This window comes from Bombina bombina, chromosome 5, assembly GCF_027579735.1.
Source record: "Bombina bombina isolate aBomBom1 chromosome 5, aBomBom1.pri, whole genome shotgun sequence".
NCBI lineage: Eukaryota > Metazoa > Chordata > Amphibia > Anura > Bombinatoridae > Bombina > Bombina bombina.
The window spans coordinates 1033349227-1033372004 of NC_069503.1; the positions used below are offsets into that span (position 1 = coordinate 1033349227).

Below are 22778 nucleotides of genomic sequence, written 5' to 3' on the forward strand. Positions count from 1 at the left end.
TCTTCAAGGGGGTAGTGTTAGATTTTTTTAAGGGGGGATTGGGTGGGTTTTAGAGTAGGGTTGGGTGTGTGGGTGGTGGGTTTTAATGTTGGGGGGGTATTGTATTTTTTGTTACAGATACAAGAGCTGATTACTTTGGGGCAATGCCCCGCAAAAGGCCCTTTTAAGGGCTATTTGTAATTTAGTATAGGGTAGGGAATTTTATTAATTTGGGGGGCTTTTTTATTTTATTAGGGGGGTTAGATTAGGTGTAATTAGTTTAAAAAAATTGTAATTCTTTTTTTATTTTCTGTAATTTAGTGGGGGTTTTTTTGTATTTTAGTTTATTTAATTTTATTGTAGTTAGTTGTAGTTAACTGTAGTTAGTTTAGTAAATTAATTTAATGATAGTGTAGTGTTAGGTGTAATTGTAACTTAGGTTAGGATTTATTTTACAGGTATATTTGTATTTTTTTTAACTAGGAAGTTATTATGTAGTTAATAACTATTTAATAACTATTGTACCTAGTTAAAATAAATACAAACTTAGCTGTAAAATAAAAATAAACCATAAGCTAGATACAATGTAACTATTAGTTATATTGTAGCTATCTTGGGGTTTATTTTATAGGTAAGTATTTAGTTTTAAATAGGAATAATTTATTTCATTGTAGCAATTTTATTATGAATATTTAAAATTATATTTAAATTAGGGGGGGTGTTAGGGTTAGACTTAGGTTTAAGGGTTAATAACTTTATTATAGTGGCGGCGACATTGGCGGCAGCAGATTAGGGGTTAATACATTTAATATAGTTGCGGCGACATTGGGGGGGGCAGATTAGGGGTTATTATATAAAATGTAGGGTTCGGCGATGTTGGGGGCAGTAGATTAGGGGTTAATAATTATAATGTAGGTGGCAGCGGTGTCCAGAGCGGCAGATTAGGGGTTAATAATATAATGTAGGTGTCGGCGATGTCAGGGATGGCAGATTAGGGGTTAATAAGTGTAAGATTAGGGGTATTTAGACTCGGGGTTCATGTTAGGTGCAGATATAAATGTATTTCCACATAGGAATCAATGGGGCTGCGTTAGGAGCTGAACACTGCTTTTTTGCAGGTGTTAGACTTTTTTTCAGCCGGCTCAGCCCCATTGTTTCCTATGGGGAAATCGTGCACAAGCACGTTTTTCCAGCTTACCGCTACCGTAAGCAGCGCTGGTATTGAGGTGAGATGTGGAGCTAAATTTTACTCTATGCTCACCTTTTTGCAGCTAACGCCAGGTTTAAAAAAAACTGTAATACCAGTGTTGTCTTAAGGGAGCAGTGAAAAAAAAAGGCTCATTAGCAACGCACCCCTGTTACCGCAAAACTCGTAATCTCGCCGTTAGTTTTTACTGCAGTAACAGGCCTGAATTTGTCGGGTGTGGGGTGGAGTTTGGATATAAAAATAATTTTAAAAATGTATTTACTTGACTGATTTATGTTATTCTATAACAAAACAGGAATGTCTTGTAATCTTGAGGTGTCTTAACGAACATAATGAGGACACTCATGAGTAGGTTTTGATCTACAAAGGAGACCATTTCTAGATAAGTATATACAGTTAATTCAAAATAATAGAAAATCCCTTACACATTTTGCTTTTCTTTTTTATCTACTTTCCAAAAGAACATCTTGATATAGATTCAGTTTTGCATTCAAACCGTAATGCATTCTTCTTCTTCTTCTTATTATTATTATTATTATTGTTGTTATCATCTTTATAACTTATTTGTATAGCTCCTCAAAATTCCGTAGCGCTGGTTATTGGCAGAGTTTATTTTATTCATCACAAATAGCAGGATTCAACAAATGTATTCTGATCATTAGACCAACCACAACAAAATCTATAAAAACGTAATTCACAGTACTTAATAAGAATAGTGTGTTTATTAAATTTATGTTACAAAAATAAAAGGATGCATGTTAAATGGATATAGAATTTTTTTTTTTTTTTTTTTATTATTAACAAATGTACTTTCCTGCACTTTCGCTCCCTAAATGTGCGTTCCAGCCAATTGCTCCTGTGTGGGCTAAAAGAGTCTGCACTCAATTTAGAGCCAATATGTGAAAGTCCGTGGGATCATAAGCATTTTTTAATTGAGAAAAAAACAATTTTTTTTTAAAACCCATAGGAACACAGAGGCTTCTTTGTTTCATTAAAGGGACATTAAGGTCATTAAGGTTAAAATTAAACTTTCATGATTCTGATAGCACATGCAATTTTAAACAACTTTCCAGTTTAATTTTTACATTTTGCGTTATTCTTTTGGTACCCTTTGTTGAAAAGCATACCTAGGTTGGCTCACGGGTAGCAATGCACTCTTAAGAGCTAGCTGCTGATTGGTGGCTAAACACATATGCCTCTTGTCATTATCTCACCATATGTGTTCAGCTAGCTCCCAGTAGTAGATTGCTGCTCCTTCAACAAAGGATACTAAGAAGAAGTAAATTTATTAATAGAAATAAATCAGAAAGTTGATTAAAATTGTATGCTATTAGTTATGATTTTTTTTAAGAAAAACAAGAGCTCCCTGCACTTCTGGTCCCAAGAAGCAACTCAATAAAAACCCTGCTAAAGGGTGCTGCATGCCATACGCGTTTTGGGCTTGCTCCCTGCCCTTGTTCACTGGCATAAATGAGCACATGGGACACATTTATAGGTACTACTAGTGAATATAACAGCTGAAACAAATTCCTTAAATATATATATATATATATATATATATATATATATATATATATTAAGTATAAAGAAGAAACAGAGCCTCTGATGAAGCGCATGTATGCATGCGCGAAACACACCAGGCCATTCTGCACTTTGCACTCGATTTGATGATTACCAAATAAACGAGTTTGTGAAGCACCCATTCCAGACCAGCTGTTTCTTCTTTATACTTTATCCTATCGAGCGATTGGGAATACCACAAATTGCTGGTCTGGTACCTAAGCAAATACGTTGGATCTCAGGCGACCAGGAACACGGATTTTGGCTTCTCCCCTCCTTCCCAGTTCCTGCTAATCTGCACTGCCAAACAAGGTGACATACCAGGAGACCCTGAAGCTGGTTGGTGGATACTCCCACTCTGATGTTGGAGGACTTTCTGAGTGGACAGATCAGCGTAGCGGCGCCTGGAGACCCCACTGGAACGTCCTGTATGCCAACTCATCCTTCACCCTTTTCCTCACAAGAGGAAGGCAGAGTTTTTTTGACAGCATTTAGCTGGACTTACTATCTGGATTGCTAATACTATGAACTGGTTCTATATATTATAAGCATAATACTGGGAACGAATTTACTTTACAAGGGAGGCCAGATACTATTGATTATTAACTTTTTATTTGGATTCCGTGCACAGTATACCCTCCTTTACCAATTTCTAGGAGGAATACTGATTACTAACCAATACGTATTGGACTTTTGTTACTATCCTAGGACTAAGCATTATTTTAGGAACTATTGTTTTTTCTGTTTGAAACTATATATATATATATATATATATATATATATATATATATATATATATATATATATATATATATATATACATACAGTGGGGCAAAAAAGTATTTAGTCAGCCACCAATTGTGCAAGTTCTCAGACTTAAGAAGATGAGAGAGGCCTGTAATTATCATCATAGGTATACCTCAACTATGAGAGACAAAATGTGGAAACAAATCCAGACAATCACATTGTCTGATTTGGAAAGAATTTATTTGCATATTATGGTGGAAAATAAGTATTTGGTCACCTACAAACAAGCAAGATTTCTAGCTCTCACAGACCTGTAACTTCTTCTTCTTTAAGAGGCTCCTCTGTCCTCCACTCATTACCTGTATTAATTGCACCTGTTTGAACTTGTTATCAGTATAAAAGACACCTGTCCACAACCTCAAACAGTCACACTCCAAACTCCACTATGGTGAAGACCAAAGAGCTGTCGAAGGACACCAGAAACAAAATTGTAGACCTGCACCAGGCTGGGAAGACTGAATCTGCAATAGGCAAGCAGCTTGGTGTGAAGAAATCAACTGTGGGAGCAATAATTAGAAAATGGAAGACATACAAGACCACTGATAATCTCCCTCGATCTGGGGCTCCACGCAAGATCTCACTCCGTGGGGTCAAAATGATCACAAGAACGGTGAGCAAACATCCCAGAACCACACAGGGGGACCTAGTGAATGACCTACAGAGAGCTGGGACCAACGTAACAAAGGCTACCATCAGTTACACACTACGCCGCCAGGGACTCAGATCCTGCAGTGCCAGACGTGTCCCCCTGCTTAAGCCAGTACATGTCCGGGCTCATCTGAAGTATGCTAGAGAGCATTTGGATGATCCAGAAGTGGATTGAGAGAATTTCATATGGTCAGATGAAACCAAAGTAGAACTGTTTGGTAGAAACACAACTTGTCGTGTTTGGAGGAGAGAGAATGCTGAGTTGCAACCAAAGAACACCATACCTACTGTGAAGCATGGGGGTGGCAACATCATGCTTTGGGGCTGTTTCTCTGCAAAGGGAACAGGCCGACTGATCCGTGTACATGAAAGAATGAATGGGGCCATGTATCGTGAGATTTTGAGTGCAAACCTCCTTCCATCAGCAAGGGCATTGAAGATGAAACGTGGCTGAGTCTTTCAGCATGACAATGATCCCAAACACACCGCCTGGGCAACGAAGGAGTGGCTTCGTAAGAAGCATTTCAAGGTCCTGGAGTGGCCTAGCCAGTCTCCAGATCTCAACCCCATAGAAAACCTTTGGAGGGAGTTGAAAGTCCGTGTTGCCCAGCGACAGACCCAAAACATCACTGCTCTAGAGGAGATCTGCATGCAGGAATGGGCCAACATACCAGCAACAGTGTGTGACAACCTTGTGAAGACTTACAGAAAACATTTGACCTCTGTCATTGCCAACAAAGGATATATAACAAAGTATTGAGATGAACTTTTGATATTGTACCAAATACTTATTTCTTTCATGTAATTAGCAAGAGTCCATGAGCTAGTGACGTATGGGATATACATTCCTACCAGGAGGGGCAAAGTTTCCCAAACCTCAAAATGCCTATAAATACACCCCTCACCACACCCACAATTCAGTTTTACAAACTTTGCCTCCCATGGAGGTGGTGAAGTAAGTTTGTGCTAGATTCTACGTTGATATGCGCTTTGCAGCAGGCTGGAGCCCGGTTTTCCTCTCAGAGTGCAGTGAATGTCAGAGGGATGTGAAGAGAGTATTGCCTATTTGAAGTCAATGGTCTCCTTCTACGGGATCTATTTCATAGGTTCTCTGTTATCGGTCGTAGAGATTCATCTCTTACCTCCCTTTTCAGATCGACGATACACTCTTATATACCATTTCCTCTACTGATTCTCGTTTCAGTACTGGTTTGGCTGTCTACTATATGTAGATGAGTGTCTTAGGGTAAGTAAGTCTTATTTTTTATGACACTCTAAGCTATGGTTGGGCACTTTATATGTAAAGTTCTAAATATATGTGTTTAAACTTATATTTGCCTTGATTCAGGATAATCAGTATTCCTTATTTCAGACAGTTTCATTATTTGGGATAATGCATATGAAATATTTTTTTCTTACCTTAAAATTTTTTTTTTCAATTGACTTTTTTTCCCTGTGGGCTGTTAGGCTCGCGGGGGCTGAAAATGCTTCAATTTATTGCGTCATTCTTGGCGCAAAAATTTTGTCATTTCCGGCACCCTAATTGACGCCGAAAGTTTGCGTCTGGTTGCGTCATATTTGACGTTCAGACGTTTTTTTGCGCCAAAATTGTGGCCGTCGTTTTTTTCGGTGTCACAGGATGTGGCATCATACTTGGCGCCAAAAAATATAGGCGTTGTACTTGGCGCCAATAATGTGGGCGTCATTTTTGGCACCAAAAAATGTGGGCGTCATTCTTGTCTCCACCTTTTTTTCACATTATTTCAGTCTCATTTTTCATTGCTTCTGGTTGCTAGAGGCTTGTTCATTTGGCATTTTTTCCCATTCCTGAAACTGTCATTTAAGGAATTTGATAATTTTGCTTTATATGTTGTTTTTTCTATTACATATTGCAAGATGTCTCAACATGACCCTGGATCAGAATCTACTTCTGGAAAGACGCTGCCTGATGCTGGTTCTACCAAAGTTAAGTGCATCTGTTGTAAACTTTTGGTAACTGTTCCTCCAGCTGTTGTTTTTGATAACTGTCATGATAAACTTTCTAATGCAGATTGTATTTCCATTAGTAATAATCCATTACCTGTTGTTGTTCCTTCAACATCTAATGTTCAGGATGTCCCTGATGTTAATGTTAAAGAATTTGTTTCTAAATCTATTAGGAAGGCTCTGTCTGTTATTCCTCCTTCCAGTAAACGTAAAAGGTCTTTTAAAACTTCTCATATTTCAGATGAATTTTTAAGTGACCTTCATCATTCTGACTTATCTGTTTCTGATGAGGATCTATCTGGTTCAGAAGATTCTGCCTCAGATATTGACACTGATAAATCTTCATATTTATTTAAGATGGAGTTTATTCGTTCTTTACTTAAAGAAGTGTTAATTGCCTTAGATATGGAGGAGTCTAGTCCTCTTGATACTAAATCTACTAAGCGTTTAAATTCGATTTTCAAACCTCATGTAGTTATTCCTGAAGTTTTTCCAGTTCCTGATGCTATTTCAGAAGTAATTTCAAGGGAATGGAATAGTCTGGGTACTTCATTTACTCCTTCTCAAAGGTTTAGGAAATTGTACCCTGTGCCATCTGATAGATTAGAGTTTTGGGATAAAATCCCTAAAGTTGATGGGGCTATTTCTACTCTTGCTAAGCATACTACTATTCCTACGGCGGATAGTACTTCCTTTAAGGATCCTTTAGACAGGAAGATTGAATCCTTTCTAAGGAGAGCTTATTTATGTTCAGGTAATCTTTTTAGACCTGCTATTTCTTTGGCTGATGTTGCTGCAGCTTCAACTTTCTGGTTGGAGGCTTTAGCGCAACAAGTGTCAGACCATAATGCTTATAGCATTGTTAAACTTCTTCAACATGCTAATAACTTTATTTGTGATGCCATTTTTGATATCATTAGAATTGATGTCAGGTATATGTCTTTAGCTATCTTAGCTAGAAGAGCTTTATGGCTTAAATCTTGGAATGCAGATATGACCTCTAAGTCAAGGTAATAAATTATTTGGTTCTATTATTTCAACTGTTACTGGGGGGAAAGGAACCTTTTTGCCTCAGGACAAAAAATCTAAAGGTAAATACAGGGCTGCTAATCGTTTTTGTTCCTTTCGTCAGAATTAAGAATAGAAGCCTGACCCTTCCCCTTTCAGAAAGTCAAAACCAGCTCCTAAATCCGCATGAAGGTGCGGCCCTCATTCCAGCACAGCTGGTAGGGGGCAGGTTATGATTTTTCAAAGATATTTGGATCAATTCGATTCACAGTCTTTGGATTCAGAACATTGTTTCTCAAGGATACAGAATAGGTTTCAAGATAAGACCTCCTGTGAGAAGATTTTTTCTCTCTCGCATTCCAGTAAACCCAGTTAAGGCTCAGGCATTTCTGAAATGTGTTTCAGATCTAGAGTTGGCTGGGGTAATTGTACCAGTTCCAGTTCTGGAACGGGGGTTGGGGTTTTATTCAAATCTATTCATTGTTCCAAAGAAGGAGAATTCCTTCAGACCAGTTCTGGATCTAAAAATATTGAATCGTTATGTAAGAATACCATCATTCAAAATGGTGACTATAAGGACTATTCTGCCTTTTGTTCAGCAAGGGCATTATATGTCCACAATAGATTTACAGGATGCATATCTTCATATTCTGATTCATCCAGATCACTACCAGTTTCTGAGATTCTCTTTTCTAGACAAGCATTACCAGTTTGTTGCCCTTCCGTTTGGCCTAGCAACAGCTCCAAGGATCTTTTCAAAGGTTCTCGGTGCCCTTCTCTCTGTAATCAGAGAACAGGGTATTGCGGTATTTCCTTATTTGGACGATATCTTGGTACTTGCTCAGTCTTTACATTCTGCAGAATCTCATATGAATCAACTTGTGTTGTTTCTTCAAAAACATGGTTGAAGGATCAATTTACCAAAGAGTTCTTTGATTCCTCAGACAAAGGTAACCTTTTTGGGCTTTCAAATAGATTCAGTGTCCATGACTTTGTCTCTAACAGAAAAGAGACGTCTGAAGTTGGTTTCAGCTTGTCAAACCCTTCAGTCTCAATCATTCCCTTCGGTAGCTTTTTGCATGGAAATTCTAGGTCTCATGACTGCTGCAGCGGACGCGATCCCCTTTGCTCGTTTTCACATGAGACCTCTTCAGCTTTGTATGCTGAACCAGTGGTGCAGGGATTATACAAGGATATCACAAATAATATCCTTAAATCCCAATGTTCGGTCTTCTCTGACTTGGTGGTTGGACCACCATCGTTTAATTCAAGGGGCCTCTTTTGTTCGTCCAACCTGGACTGTGATCTCAACAGATGCGAGTCTTTCAGGTTGGGGAGCTGTATGGGGATCTCTGACAGCGCAGGGGGTTTGGGAATCTCAGGAGGTGAGATTACCAATCAATATTTTGGAACTCCGTGTGATTTTCAGAGCTCTTCAGTTCTGGCCTCTTCTGAAGAGAGAGTCGTTTATTTGTTTTCAGACGGACAATGTCACAACCGTGGCGTATGTCAATCATCAAGGTGGGACTCACAGTCCTCAAGCTATGAAAGAAGTATCTTGGATACTTGTATGGGCGGAATCCAGCTCCTGTCTAATTTCTGCGGTTCACATCCAAGGTGTAGACAATTGGGAAGCGGATTATCTCAGTCGCCTTTCTCAGTCACCAGTCGTTACATCCGGGCGAATGGTCTCTTCACCCAGAGGTATTTCTTCAGATTGTTCAAATCTGGGGACTTCCAGAAATAGATCTGATGGCCTCTCATCTAAACAAGAAACTTCCCAGGTATCTGTCCAGATCCAGGGATCCTCAGGCGGAAGCAGTGGACGCGTTGTCGCTTCCTTGGAATTATCATCCTGCCTATATCTTTCTGCCTCTAGTTCTTCTTCCAAGAGTGATTTCCAAAATTCTAATGGAACGTTCGTTTGTACTGCTGGTAGCTCCAGCATGGCCTCACAGGGTTTGGTATGCGGATCTCATTCGGATGGCCAGTTGCCAACCTTGGACACTTCCGTTAAGACCAGACCTTCTATCTCAAGGCCCATTTTTCCATCAGGATCTCAAATCATTAAATTTGAAGGTATGGAAATTGAACACTTGATTCTTAGTCATAGAGGTTTCTCTGACTCAGTAATTAATACTATGTTACAGGCTCGTAAATCTGTGTCTAGGAAGATTTATTATCGAGTCTGGAAGACTTACATTTCTTGGTGTTCTTCTCATAAGTTCTCCTGGCATTCTTTTAGAATTCCTAAAATTTTACAGTTTCTTCAGGATGGTTTGGATAAAGGTTTATCTGCAAGTTCTTTGAAAGGACAAATCTCTGCTCTTTCTGTTCTTTTTCACAGAAAGATTGCTAATCTTCCTGATATTCATTGTTTTGTGCAGGCTTTAGTTTGTATCAAGCCTGTCATTAAGTCAATCTCTCCTCCTTGGAGTCTTAATTTGGTTCTGAGGGCTTTACAGGCTCCTCCGTTTGAACCTATGCATTCTCTGGATATTAAATTACTTTCTTGGAAAGTTTTGTTCCTTTTGGCCATCTCTTCTGCTAGAAGAGTTTCTGAGTTATCTGCTCTTTCTTGTGAATCTCCTTTTCTGATTTTTCATCAGGATAAGGCGGTGTTGCGGACATCATTTCAATTTTTACCTAAGGTTGTGAATTCTAACAACATTAGTAGAGAAATTGTTGTCCCTTCATTGTGCCCTAATCCTAAGAATTCAAAGGAGAGATCTTTACATTCTTTTGATGTAGTAAGAGCATTGAAGTATTATGTTGAAACTACTAAAGATTTTAGAAAAACTTCTAGTCTATTTGTTATCTTTTCTGGTTCCAGGACAGGTCAGAAAGCTTCTGCCATTTCTTTGGCATCTTGGTTAAAGTCTTTGATTCATCATGCTTATGTGGAGTCGGGGAAGTCCCCGCCTCAAAGGATTACGGCTCATTCTACTAGGTCAGTTTCTACTTCCTGGGCTTTTAGGAATGAAGCTTCTGTTGATCAGATTTGCAAAGCAGCAACTTGGTCTTCTTTGCATACTTTTACTAAATTCTACCATTTTGATGTTTTCTCTTCTTCTGAAGCAGTTTTTTGTAGAAAAGTACTTCAGGCAGCTGTTTCAGTTTGATTCTTCTGCTTATGATTTCAGTTTTTTTCGTTATTTGGATTAAAACTTTTGATTTGGGTTGTGGATTATTTTTTCAGCAGAATTGGCTGTCTTTATTTTATCCCTCCCTCTCTAGTGACTCTTGCGTGGAAGTTCCACATCTTGGGTATCTGCTATCCCATACGTCACTAGCTCATGGACTCTTGCTAATTACATGAAAGAAAACATAATTTATGTAAGAACTTACCTGATAAATTCATTTCTTTCATATTAGCAAGAGTCCATGAGACCCACCCTTTTTTGTGGTGGTTATGATTTTTTTGTATAAAGCACAATTATTCCAATTCCTTATTTTTGATGCTTTCGCTCCTTTCTTATCACCCCACTTCTTGGCTATTCGTTAAACTGAATTGTGGGTGTGGTGAGGGGTGTATTTATAGGCATTTTGAGGTTTGGGAAACTTTGCCCCTCCTGGTAGGAATGTATATCCCATACGTCACTAGCTCATGGACTCTTGCTAATATGAAAGAAATTAATTTATCAGGTAAGTTCTTACATAAATTATGTTATTCCACCATAATTTGCAAATAAATTCTTTCCAAATCAGACAATGTGATTGTCTGTATTTGTTTCCACATATTGTCTCTCATAGTTGAGGTATACCTATGATGAAAATTACAGGCCTCTCTCATCTTCTTAAGTGGGAGAACTTGCACAATTGATGGCTGACTAAATACCTTTTCCCCACTGTATATATATATATATATACACAGTATATAAATATATATATATATATATATATATATATATATATATATATATTAAACTTATGTTAGCAAATCTCAGATTGTGTATACCATTTATATATATTAAAGCATACAATGGAGAATATATTAACATTATAAGATTAAGATTTTTTTAGTTCATGTCCCTTTAAAAAAGTACATTATATTGTGCCTTTTTATTTTGTGTATTTTGCCCTTTCATCTATGCATTTTTCTTGTTACTATAATTAATTACTTAAGACTATTTTTAAGCATTTAAAATTTTAGCATTTAAAATATGCAATACATTAATTTACTGTAGAACATTTGCTTAGAACAAATATGAGGAGGAATAATATAAAAAAACAAACAAAAAGAGAATAAAATCAGCCAATAGTTCAATAAAGTTCACAATGGAACATGAAACAATGAAGCGGTTCAGTAGGCACTCACACGCACCATATGGTGCAGCACTAGTAAATCTCACTTCCGCTTTAGGTTGAATACAATTCACCTGCTGGCTCAGCACATTTTGACAAGTCTATGGCATACTCAGGAGCAGTTTGTGTGAAAAGTAATTCAAGATTAGAAGAATATATTATTTTTACTTACGTGTTCATTGTCTGGGAGTTTGTATTTGCATATTAAACATCCTTTTGTATGCCATTTTATTGCTTGTTTTTTGTTTTTTTACTTTGAATATTTTACATTGTGCGCCTTTTGTTCTTTTTGTAGTATTAAAACAATGTAAGGGATCTATACTATATTTTTACAAGTTATTTTTGCAAGTTTTGCTTAATATTTGGGCTGTTACCTATACATTTTTTTCTGCAGACTTATTCATACTGTTACACAAATACATTTTAAAATGATGAGGTAAGGAATAATTTTAATATGTGCTGTGTCCTGTAATGTATTTTCTCCATTTAATAGATTGAGGAAACTAAGAGCCAGATTAAGAGTGGCGTTTTAACAGTTACGTGTAAGTGATAAGCATTTGTATCGAGTGTTTGCACCAGTCGGGTTTTCCACAAGTGCTTGAGTGGAATCGTGATTTATGCTAGAATAATTACCGTGTCCTCAAAGCTCTGGTTAAATGGTTCGCTAAACAAAAAAGTGTCACAAAACACATAATGCATAACAAAGTACAGTTATAACACTATCTAATAAAACTTATTACAAAATAAAATTGCATAAATATGTTGAGACATGTATATGTATGTATTTTAGTGTTAAAGCCCTTTGCCTGCTTTTTTTTTGAATACCAACCTGAGACCTCATATCTTAAAGCCCTTATAACTTTTTTGTGCAATTATTGCAATATTCATTTTAAATAAAGTGCTATAGTGCGTGTTTACTGTAAATATGTCACATTCCAAAGTTTTGCACATAGCAGAATATGTTCGAAGGGCTCCATGTACTAAGCAGTCAGCGAGCTACCCGCAACAAATCTTGCGTCAAAACTCGCAAACTGATATGTACAAAGCCGTCAATTATGTTAAAACTCGCATCTTTAAAATTGCGAGCGTACTTATCCGCCAAACCTCGCTACCGCTCTATTTTTCACTGTAATTAGACACATTTGACCACCAACTCGCCAAAAAATGAATGTACTAAAAAATCTATTTGTCCGCTCGCTACAATTTCCGCTCCCACCTCGCTATTTTTGCCTCGCCACCTTTTAGGTGGCGGGCAAGGTACAAAACAATAGGAAAGTCAATCTAGACGCCAGTCTAGACATATATAAAAGGCAGTAATATCAGCATTGTACTTACAGCATAACTGGCGTCTAATTTGTCTCTCATTTCCATGTACATAAATTGCGCCCAATTTGTCGACTGTAATTAAAGAGTAATCTATTTAAATTTGTATTGTTAGTTGTCAATCTTTATAATTATTTTTATATTAATATTTATATATTATCAGATCCAGATGAAGCCATATCCAAATTGTAAATAAATATTACAAAAATAACGCTCTGTTATCACTCTTCAAAAAATTTTGAACAATAATAAAGTTGTTTAGATAAGTTGAACTTTTATAGGAGCAAAATTCTATTCCCGCGACTACTATGATGTTCGTGACACCTTGCATGTCACGTGTTAATAATTGGCCAGACAATTCAACTGAAAGTTAAGTACCATCAGCTTAGTCGCGGCGAGCGAGGCGTCAAATTTATCAACAATCCGCAACTGCTCGCGGCGGGCTAGACTTGTCTATTTATTGGGGGAATATTAGTACATAGCGACAGCGGACACCATTTCGCCCGCGGCGAGTAACGGCGAGTTTATCCGCGTCTACAATGACGGATGAATTGACGGCTTAGTACATGGAGCTCTAAGTGTTTATAAATAGATATTCCTATATATATATATATCTGTATATATGATCATGTATATATATAGGTATAGATATGCATTTTACAAAAAAAAACATCAGATATAGATAGAAATATATATTTACAAATAAATAGAACATACTCTTGTATGTGAAGAACATTGGAATGTGAAATATTCATTTTTTTATGTCGGGTTAGCGCCCTTGAGAATATGCAATCATGTTTGTGTGCGAGTAGGGTGTTTTTTTTTATGGGGGGTCCTATTTATTTAAAGCTGGGTGGACAAGGGTAACTCCTGGGAACCTATCTGTTTAGCACTGCAGCAATACACAAGAGTCTGCTTGTGAAATGCCACCACCTGCTTGAGGGCTGCAAATCACATGTGATCAGGGGCTGTCAATCATCCCACACTTTAGGTCTTAAGACCGGGGCTACTTAACTAATGTTTGAGGCTCCAAAGCTGCATCTGCAGCTTAATAAATGGGGCCCTATGTGTTTAATAATTGCAATTAATTAACCACAAAGTTAATGTCAGAGTATCACAGCATTGTTGGGACCTAGCTGAACACCTCTAAGGAACCAATGATAAGAGGCATATGTGTGTAGCCTCCAGTCACCAGCTAGCTCCCAGCTGTGCATTGTTGCTCCTGAGCCTAGCTAGTTATGATTTTCTTTAAAAGTTATCAAGATCGCAAAGTAAAATTGATAATTGAAGTATATTGAAAATTAGCTTAAAACCACATGCTGTTTCTGAATCATGGAAGTTTAACTGTGACTTTTTTCTTTATTCATAGTTATTTTTCTTTGACTTCCTGAAACTTTTATACTTCCTAATGGAAATGCATTGCTTCCCTATTCTAGAACTGTTGTTGGACGTTCTGTGGTGAAATTATTTTTCAGTCTGTAGTCATTCATGCTACTGCACTTCAATTATTAATTTCCCCCACCTTTAAAATAGCTCTGAATGGACATAATATTTGACTTTAGTTAATTAAAGAAGGGCAGCATTGTAATAGATAATAGTTTACTGCATCTTTTATTTAGTTTGTAAATGCTTAATTAAATCTACCTGATTCAATTTAATTTCATGTATTACTTATGGGGCATACAGTACATTAAATACAAAATATGCTATAATAATAATTAGCAATATATAGTGTGTTATAGTGTATTTAGATATATTTTAATAACAGAAAGGGCCCTAATTAGAGGCTAAGTTTAAAATCTTAAAATTATTTTGTTAAAAAAAACTCTTACACTACAAATGTGCATTGCTATATAGGTAAATAGCTTTAGAAAGTGTAACATTGTTTCGTTACAATAGATTAGAGTTTGTTACAAAAATATATAATTTTATTAAATGTTTTAAGCTTAACCTTGTTGATATTTTTATAGTGTCTTAAATAAATAAATAAATAAATAGATGCATGTCCATCAAATAAAAGGTCATGGTTGATCTGTTTTATTTTTAATTTTTTTCAGGTCACTAATAATTACTATTGACAAACAATGAATTGTTGACATGAATCAAAATATAATCATATATTTTTTTTTAACAATATTTAATGTCTACTTTTCAAACTTCAAATAAAATATAATACATAAAATGGATTAATTATATAATCTTATTAAGGGGATTTATCAACTAAATAGTGGAAATTACAATGCATGTTTCCAATTCCTGTAACATCACAAAAAAATGCATGATCCTGATCGTCTAAGTAGCATCCTGATACAAAGGAACATACAGTGTGTAATTATACTGATAATCAAATTGTTATAGATTGTTAGAATGCACACACATATATTACTAAAACGCTCTATTAAAAAACTTTGATGTATTAAAGAGTGAAAGAATAACCCTGGGAGGAATAAACACATTACAATCCTAGGGAAGAGATGTAACCAATTATTAGTGAACCAATTCACAATAAACAAACAAATATAGAACTGGCTATTATAAGATTATATGGTTTTAATACATCAGATCATATATTTTCAAGAACAAAAATATAGTTACCTCTTTGCACTCACTAAAGATTATGAAATGCAGCAAAAATGATCATTGTTATCTAAATTTCACTGCAGCACAAGCATACAATTATTAAAAGTTCTTTCTTAAAGGGACACTGAACCCAAAATTTTTCTTTTGTAATTCAGATAGAGTGTACAATTTTAAGCAACTTTCTAATTTACTCCTATTATCAATTTTTCTTTGTTCTCTTGCTATCTTTATTTGAAAAAGAAGGCATCTAATCTTTTTTTGGGATCAGAACTCCGGACAGCACTTTTTTATTGGTGGATGAATTTATCCACCAATCAGCAAGAACAACCCAGGTTGCTCACCAAAAATGGGCCGGCATCTAAACTTACATTCTTGCATTTCAAATAAAGATACCAAGAGAATGAAGAAAATATGATAATAGGAGTAAATTAGAAAGTTGTTTAAAATTTCATGCTCAATCTGAATCACGAAAGAATTTTTTTGGGTACAGTGTCCCTTTAATTATTACAAAAAACGTCCGATTTGACAATTTATAAGTAACCTAATGCGTTGACATCTAAAATAACCTTAACATATTGTGAAAATTAAAAAACAAACAAAAACAACAATGAAGTGCTATTTAAAGCACAACACACACAAGATTGGTCATAAGAAATCACGTGACATCAAATGTCAAATACAGCACTTTATGAAAAACATGACTCTTACCACAGATTACCAACTGACAAGTGAGCACACCAATAAGAACAAGTTGATGATCCAATGAGCTTGAGAGGTGGTATTAGAGCACAAATAAATAACCAAGCATCTCCCCTTGTCCGTCCCCCTCTGAAGAAGTGCTAGAGAAACGTGTATCAGGGGCCACACTACTAGGGGTCTCATCACCTTTTTAAATTGCTTGTTTCTACCCTCCGTTATTCTGAAAGTGTGAATATGCATGGTTTTCATTATACAGCATTAAAAATAATTTGTGTTCCTGGATTGTTGGAGCCTAAGTTATACCTGAGAGAATGTGTGTGTGTGTGTGTTAACGAGCAACAACACTTCAGAAGATAGGAGCTTAGTCCTATTTTGAGACTAATATATTGTTATAACAGGTTAACAATCATAATGTATTGATAATATTCCTAAAATATCCAGGAGACTATTATATTCTTAATATCAACATACTGCTGTCAATATATATGTCCTAAAACTCAAATAATAATTAAAGTGAGGCAGGAACACAAAGTTTTTTAAATTATTTATTAGATGCAGGTTCAATGTGTGTGTTATTAACTTAGCAGATACCTAAAAAAATTTTAGCAATAATTTTTGTAAATAAAAGTTATATTTTAACTAATATATTAAGGTACACTATTAATAAATATTTGTGTATAGAACTTTCTTCCTTAGTCTTCTCTAAAAGACTCTATATCTAAGTAAAATTTCCGGTTTTAAGCCCTTACACACCTCTACATAATAGTTAATATAGGACATTTTTTTAGTTTAGCTTAATATTCCCTCCTCGCTCTTTCTTTTCAATGTAGACACCTGCAAACTTAATGAGAAAGGAATAGACTATCTGGTTACTCCAGTGTTTAATAATTCAATATTATTAAATGTAAACTACTTACTAAGAAGGTAGAAATTAGTGATCTATGAAAGGACATTGTGCTCTAACATTGTCTCCCTTATATGTGTTACCAAGGGTCCATTTTACCTCCTGGAATGTATTAAATTGTTTTCAAACTACTCCTTTACTTTTATTTTACTATTTGAAATTACCTGCAGAAACTGCCAGCTACACTGAAAATATAAATAACAAACATATTATCTGTAGAAAATATAAGTGAACTGTGGATAATGATACTAATTACTCTCCCAGTATGAGGTAAGAGAGAAAGACAGATTTTTGTATCTGGAATACCTGGTTGTGCTCATAGAACCCCCAGCCATAATTAGCTAAGACTATATTTATGGGCATCTCTTTGAGAACAACAGGTGATGTTTTTAATGAGCAAAAACAGCTATTTTAAATACAAAATAAACTTGAAGGAACAATTTCCCACATATTTAAGACTTTTCAGCTGTATAACAAGTCATTTGGAACACATTAATTGCTTCTTTAATGACCAGGCTACAAAGACTACTAATATGAAGAGAGTATTACAGATTTAGTGTTGTTTTATGTGAGCACTATGGGCTATATTCAGCAAAGTACAAAAGACTGTGAGAATAAAAAAGACTTTGCTGAGCTTGCAACTCACTGCTTCTCTGAGACTCATTAAAAAGTCGACTGAGCTTTAAAGTGACAGTCATACAAATGAAAAGGGTTTGAATTCTTCAGTAAAGACTTCTTACAGTTGGTTGTAAGGTCGTGGTGGAAAATGGTAGAAATTTACAAAAATAATAACAAATTATATATATATATATATATATATATATATATATATATATATATTATATAATTAATTAACTAAATTAAAAAAGGTAAATGGGTAAATATGCACTGCAAGATATTTTTAAATAGTAACTATAAGGAATTATTATTTTCTTAGGCCTAGATTTAGAGTTGGGTGGTAGCCGTCAAAACCAGCGTTAGAGGCTCCTAACGCTGGTTTTTACCGCCCTCTGGTATTTGGAGCCAGTCATTAAAGGTCTAACGCTCACGTTCCAGCCGCGACTTTTCCATACCGCAGATCCCCTTACTTCAATTGCGTATCCTATCTTTTCAATGGGATCTTTCTAACGCTGGTATTTAGAGTCGTGGCTGAAGTGAGCGTTAGAAATCTAACAACAAAACTCCAGCCGCAGAAAAAAGTCAGTAGTTAAGAGCTTTCTGGGCTAACGCCGGTTTATAAAGCTCTTAACTACTGTGCTCTAAAGTACACTAACACCCATAAACTACCTATGTACCCCTAAACCGAGGTCCCCCCAGATCGCCGCCACTCTATTAAATTTTTTAACCCCTAATCTGCCGCTCCGTACACAGCCGCCAGCTAAATTATCCCTATGTACCCCTAATCTGCTGCCCCTAATACCGCCGACCCCTATATTATATTTATTAACCCCTAATCTGCCCCCCTCAACGTCGCCTCCACCTGCCTACACTTATTAACCCCTAATCTGCCGACCGGACCGCGCCGCTATTATAATAAAGTTATTAACCCCTAATCCGCCTCACTCCCGCCTCAATAACCCTATAATAAATAGTATTAACCCCTAATCTGCCCTCCCTAACATCGCCGACACCTAACTTCAAACATTAACCCCTAATCTGCCGAATGGAGCTCACTGCTATTCTAATAAATGTATTAACCCCTAAAGCTAATTCTAACCCTAACCCTAACACCTCCCTAAATTAAATATAATTTTTATCTAACAAAATAAATTAACTCTTATTAAATAAATTATTCCTATTTAAAGCTAAATACTTACCTGTAAAATAAACCCTAATATAGCTACAATATAAATTATAATTATATTATAGCTATTTTAGGATTAATATTTATTTTACAGGCAACTTTGTATTTATTTTAACCAGGTACAATAGCTATTAAATAGTTAAGAACTATTTAATAGCTAAAATAGTTAAAATAATTACAAAATTACCTGTAAAATAAATCCTAACCTAAGTTACAATTAAACCTAACACTACACTATCAATAAATTAATTAAATACAATACCTACAATTATCTACAATTAAACCTAACACTACACTATCAATAAATTAATTAAATACAATACCTACAATTATCTACAATTAAACCTAACACTACACTATCAATAAATAAATTAAATAAAATACCTACAATTATCTACAATTAAACCTAACACTACACTATCAATAAATTAATTAAATAAAATACCTACAAATAAATACAATTAAATAAACTAACTAAAGTACAAAAAATAAAAAAGAACTAAGTTACAAAAAATAAAAAAATATTTACAAACATTAGAAAAATATTACAACAATTTTAAACTAATTACACCTACTCTAAGCCCCCTAATAAAATAACAAAGCCCCCCAAAATAAAAAAATGCACTACCCTATTCTAAATTAAAAAAGTTCAAAACTCTTTTACCTTACCAGCCCTGAAAAGGGCCCTTTGCGGGGCATGCCCCAAAGAATTCAGCTCTTTTGCCTGCAAAAAAAAAATACAATACCCCCCCCCCAACATTACAACCCACCACCCACATACCCCTAATCTAACCCAAACCCCCCTTAAATAAACCTAACACTAAGCCCCTGAAGATCTCCCTACCTTGTCTTCACCTCACCGGCTCCCGATCTGTCCAGAAGAGGGTCCGAAGTCTTGATCCAAGCCCAAGCGGGGGGCTGAAGAGTGACGTCCATCCTCGGGCTGAAGTCTGGATCCAAGCGGCGGCTGAAGAAATCCATCATCGGGCTGAAGTCGGAAGTCCATCATCGGGATGAAGTCTTCTATCAAGCCGCATCTTCAATCTTCTTTCTTCCGGAGCGGAGTGGAGCCATCTTCTTCCCAGCCAACGCGGATCCAACCTCTTCAAGCGACGCCTACTAGCCGAATCACGGTTCCTTTAAATGACGTCATCCAAGATGGCGTCCCTCGAATTCCGAATGGCTGATAGGATTCTATCAGCCAATCGGAATTAAGGTAGGAAAATTCTGATTGGCTGATGGAATCAGCCAATCAGAATCAAGTTCAATCAGATTGAGCTTGCATTCTATTGGCTGTTCCGATCAGCCAATAGAATGCAAGCTCAATCTGATTGGCTGATTGGATCAGCCAATCGGATTGAACTTGATTCTGATTGGCTGATTCCATCAGCCAATCAGAATTTTCCTACCTTAATTCCAATTGGCTGATAGAATCCTATCAGCCAATCGGAATTCGAGGGACGCCATCTTGGATGACGTCATTTAAAGGAACCGTCATTCGGTCAGTAGGCGTCGCTTGAAGAGGTTGGATCCACGTCGGCTGGGAAGAAGATGGCTCCGCTCCGGAACAAAGAAGATTGAAGATGCGGCTTGATAGAAGACTTCATCCCGATGATGGACTTCCGACTTCAGCCCGATGATGGATTTCTTCAGCCGCCGCTTGGATCCAGACTTCAGCCTGAGGATGGACGTCACTCTTCAGCCCCCCGCTTGGGCTTGGATCAAGACTTCGGACCCTCTTCTGGACAGATCGGGACCCAGTGAGGTGAAGACAAGGTAGGGAGATCTTCAGGGGCTTAGTGTTAGGTTTATTTAAGGGGGGTTTGGGTTAGATTAGGGGTATGTGGGTGGTGGGTTGTAATGTTGGGGGGGGGTATTGTATGGTTTTTTTTACAGGCAAAAGAGCTGAATTCTTTGGGGCATGCCCCGCAAATGTCCCTTTTCAGGGCTGGTAAGGTAAAAAAGCTTTGAACTTTTTAATTTAGAATAGGGTAGGGCATTTTTTTTATTTTGGGGGGCTTTGTTATTTTATTAGGGGGCTTAGAGTAGGTGTAATTAGTTTAAAATTGTTGTAATATTTTTCTAATGTTTGTAAATATTTTTTTATTTTTTGTAACTTAGTTCTTTTTTATTTTTTGTACTTTAGTTAGTTTATTTAATTGTATTTATTTGTAGGTATTTTATTTAATTAATTTATTGATAGTGTAGTGTTAGGTTTAATTGTAACTTAGGTTAGGATTTATTTTACAGGTAATTTTGTAATTATTTTAACTATTTTAGCTATTAAATAGTTCTTAACTATTTAATAGCTATTGTACCTGGTTAAAATAAATACAAAGTTGCCTGTAAAATAAATATTAATCCTAAAATAGCTATAATATAATTATTATTTATATTGTAGCTATATTAGGGTTTATTTTACAGGTAAGTATTTAGCTTTAAATAGGAATAATTTATTTAATAATAGTTAATTTATTTAGTTAGATAAAAATTATATTTAACTTAGGGGGGTGTTAGTGTTAGGGTTAGACTTAGCTTTAGGGGTTAATCCATTTATTACAGTAGCGGCAGATTAGGGGTTAATAATTGAAGTTAGGTGTTAGCGATGTTAGGGAGGGCAGATTAGGGGTTAATACTATTTATTATATGGTTATTGAGGCGGGAGTGAGGCGGATTAGGGGTTAATAACTTTATTATAGTAGCGGTGCGGTCCGCTCGGCAGATTAGGGGTTAATAAGTGTAGGCAGGTGGAGGCGACGTTGTGGGGGGCAGATTAGGGGTTAATAAATATAATATAGGGGTTGGCGGTGTTAGGGGCAGCAGATTAGGGGTACATAGGGATAATGTAGGTAGCGGCGGTTTACGGAGCGGCAGATTAGGGGTTAAAAAAAATATGCAGGGGTCAGCGATAGCGGGGGCGGCAGATTAGGGGTTAATAAGTGTAAGGTTAGGGGTGTTTAGACTCAGGGTACATGTTAGGGTGTTAGGTGCAGACGTAGGAAGTGTTTCCCCATAGAAAACAATGGGGCTGCGTTAGGAGCTGAACACTGCTTTTTTGCAGGTGTTAGGTTTTTTTTCATCTCAAACTGCCCCATTGTTTTCTATGGAGATATCGTGCACGAGCACGTTTTTGAAGCTGGCCGCGTCCGTAAGCACCGCTGGTATCTAGAGTTGCAGTGGCGTTAAATTATGCTCTACGCTCCCTTTTTGGAGCCTAACGCACTGAAAACCCAGCCATTCTGTGAACTCTAAATACCAGCGGTATTTAAAAGGTGCGGGGGAAAAAAAGCATGCGTAGCTAACACACCCCTTTGGCCGCCAAACTCTAAATCTAGCCGTTAATTTGTAATCTTTCATAGTAAAATAGCATTTAATTAAATAAATACATATATATATATATCCATACTATAATCACATTTGTAATGTGTCCGTCGGTGTCGCCAGTTGCGCACGCATCCTCAAAAGAATCTATCTGGATGCAGCGTGGGCAAACCTGAAGCCTTTAAAAAAACAAAACAAGCAACCGTCGGCACAAAATAACAAAAAAACATGTAACCGCACGCAAGAAAATAAATAAAAAACACGTAACCGTCCATACAAAGTATAACAAAAAAAAACTAACTCCTGCACGGAGTATTAACAAAAACCTAAACCGAAAACCCCCACATTGCAAATAAATAATTTAATTACTAAGCCCCCTAACCTAACACCCCCTAAATTAACCCCAATACTAAGTTACACTTAAATAAAACCTAACATTAAATTACAAAAAAAACAAAAAAACAGCTCTTTTACATTTAAAAAAATACTAAGTCCCCCCTAACATTAAAAAAACCTTACCTACCAAAAAAAAAAACTAAAACAAAGACTAAAAAAAACTAAACTACCCATTGCCCCTAAAAGGAGATTTGTATGGGCATTGCCCTTAAAAGGGCCTTCAGCTCTTTTACTGCCCTTAAAAGGGCCTT

At 36.3% G+C, this 22778-nt stretch overlaps 1 protein-coding gene across 1 annotated transcript in view; it reads right to left on the bottom strand.

Annotated features, from left to right (window-relative positions):
- The window catches only part of CSMD3 (CUB and Sushi multiple domains 3), a 1747434-nt gene that overhangs the window by 1032150 nt on the left and 692506 nt on the right, over nucleotides 1–22778 (bottom strand).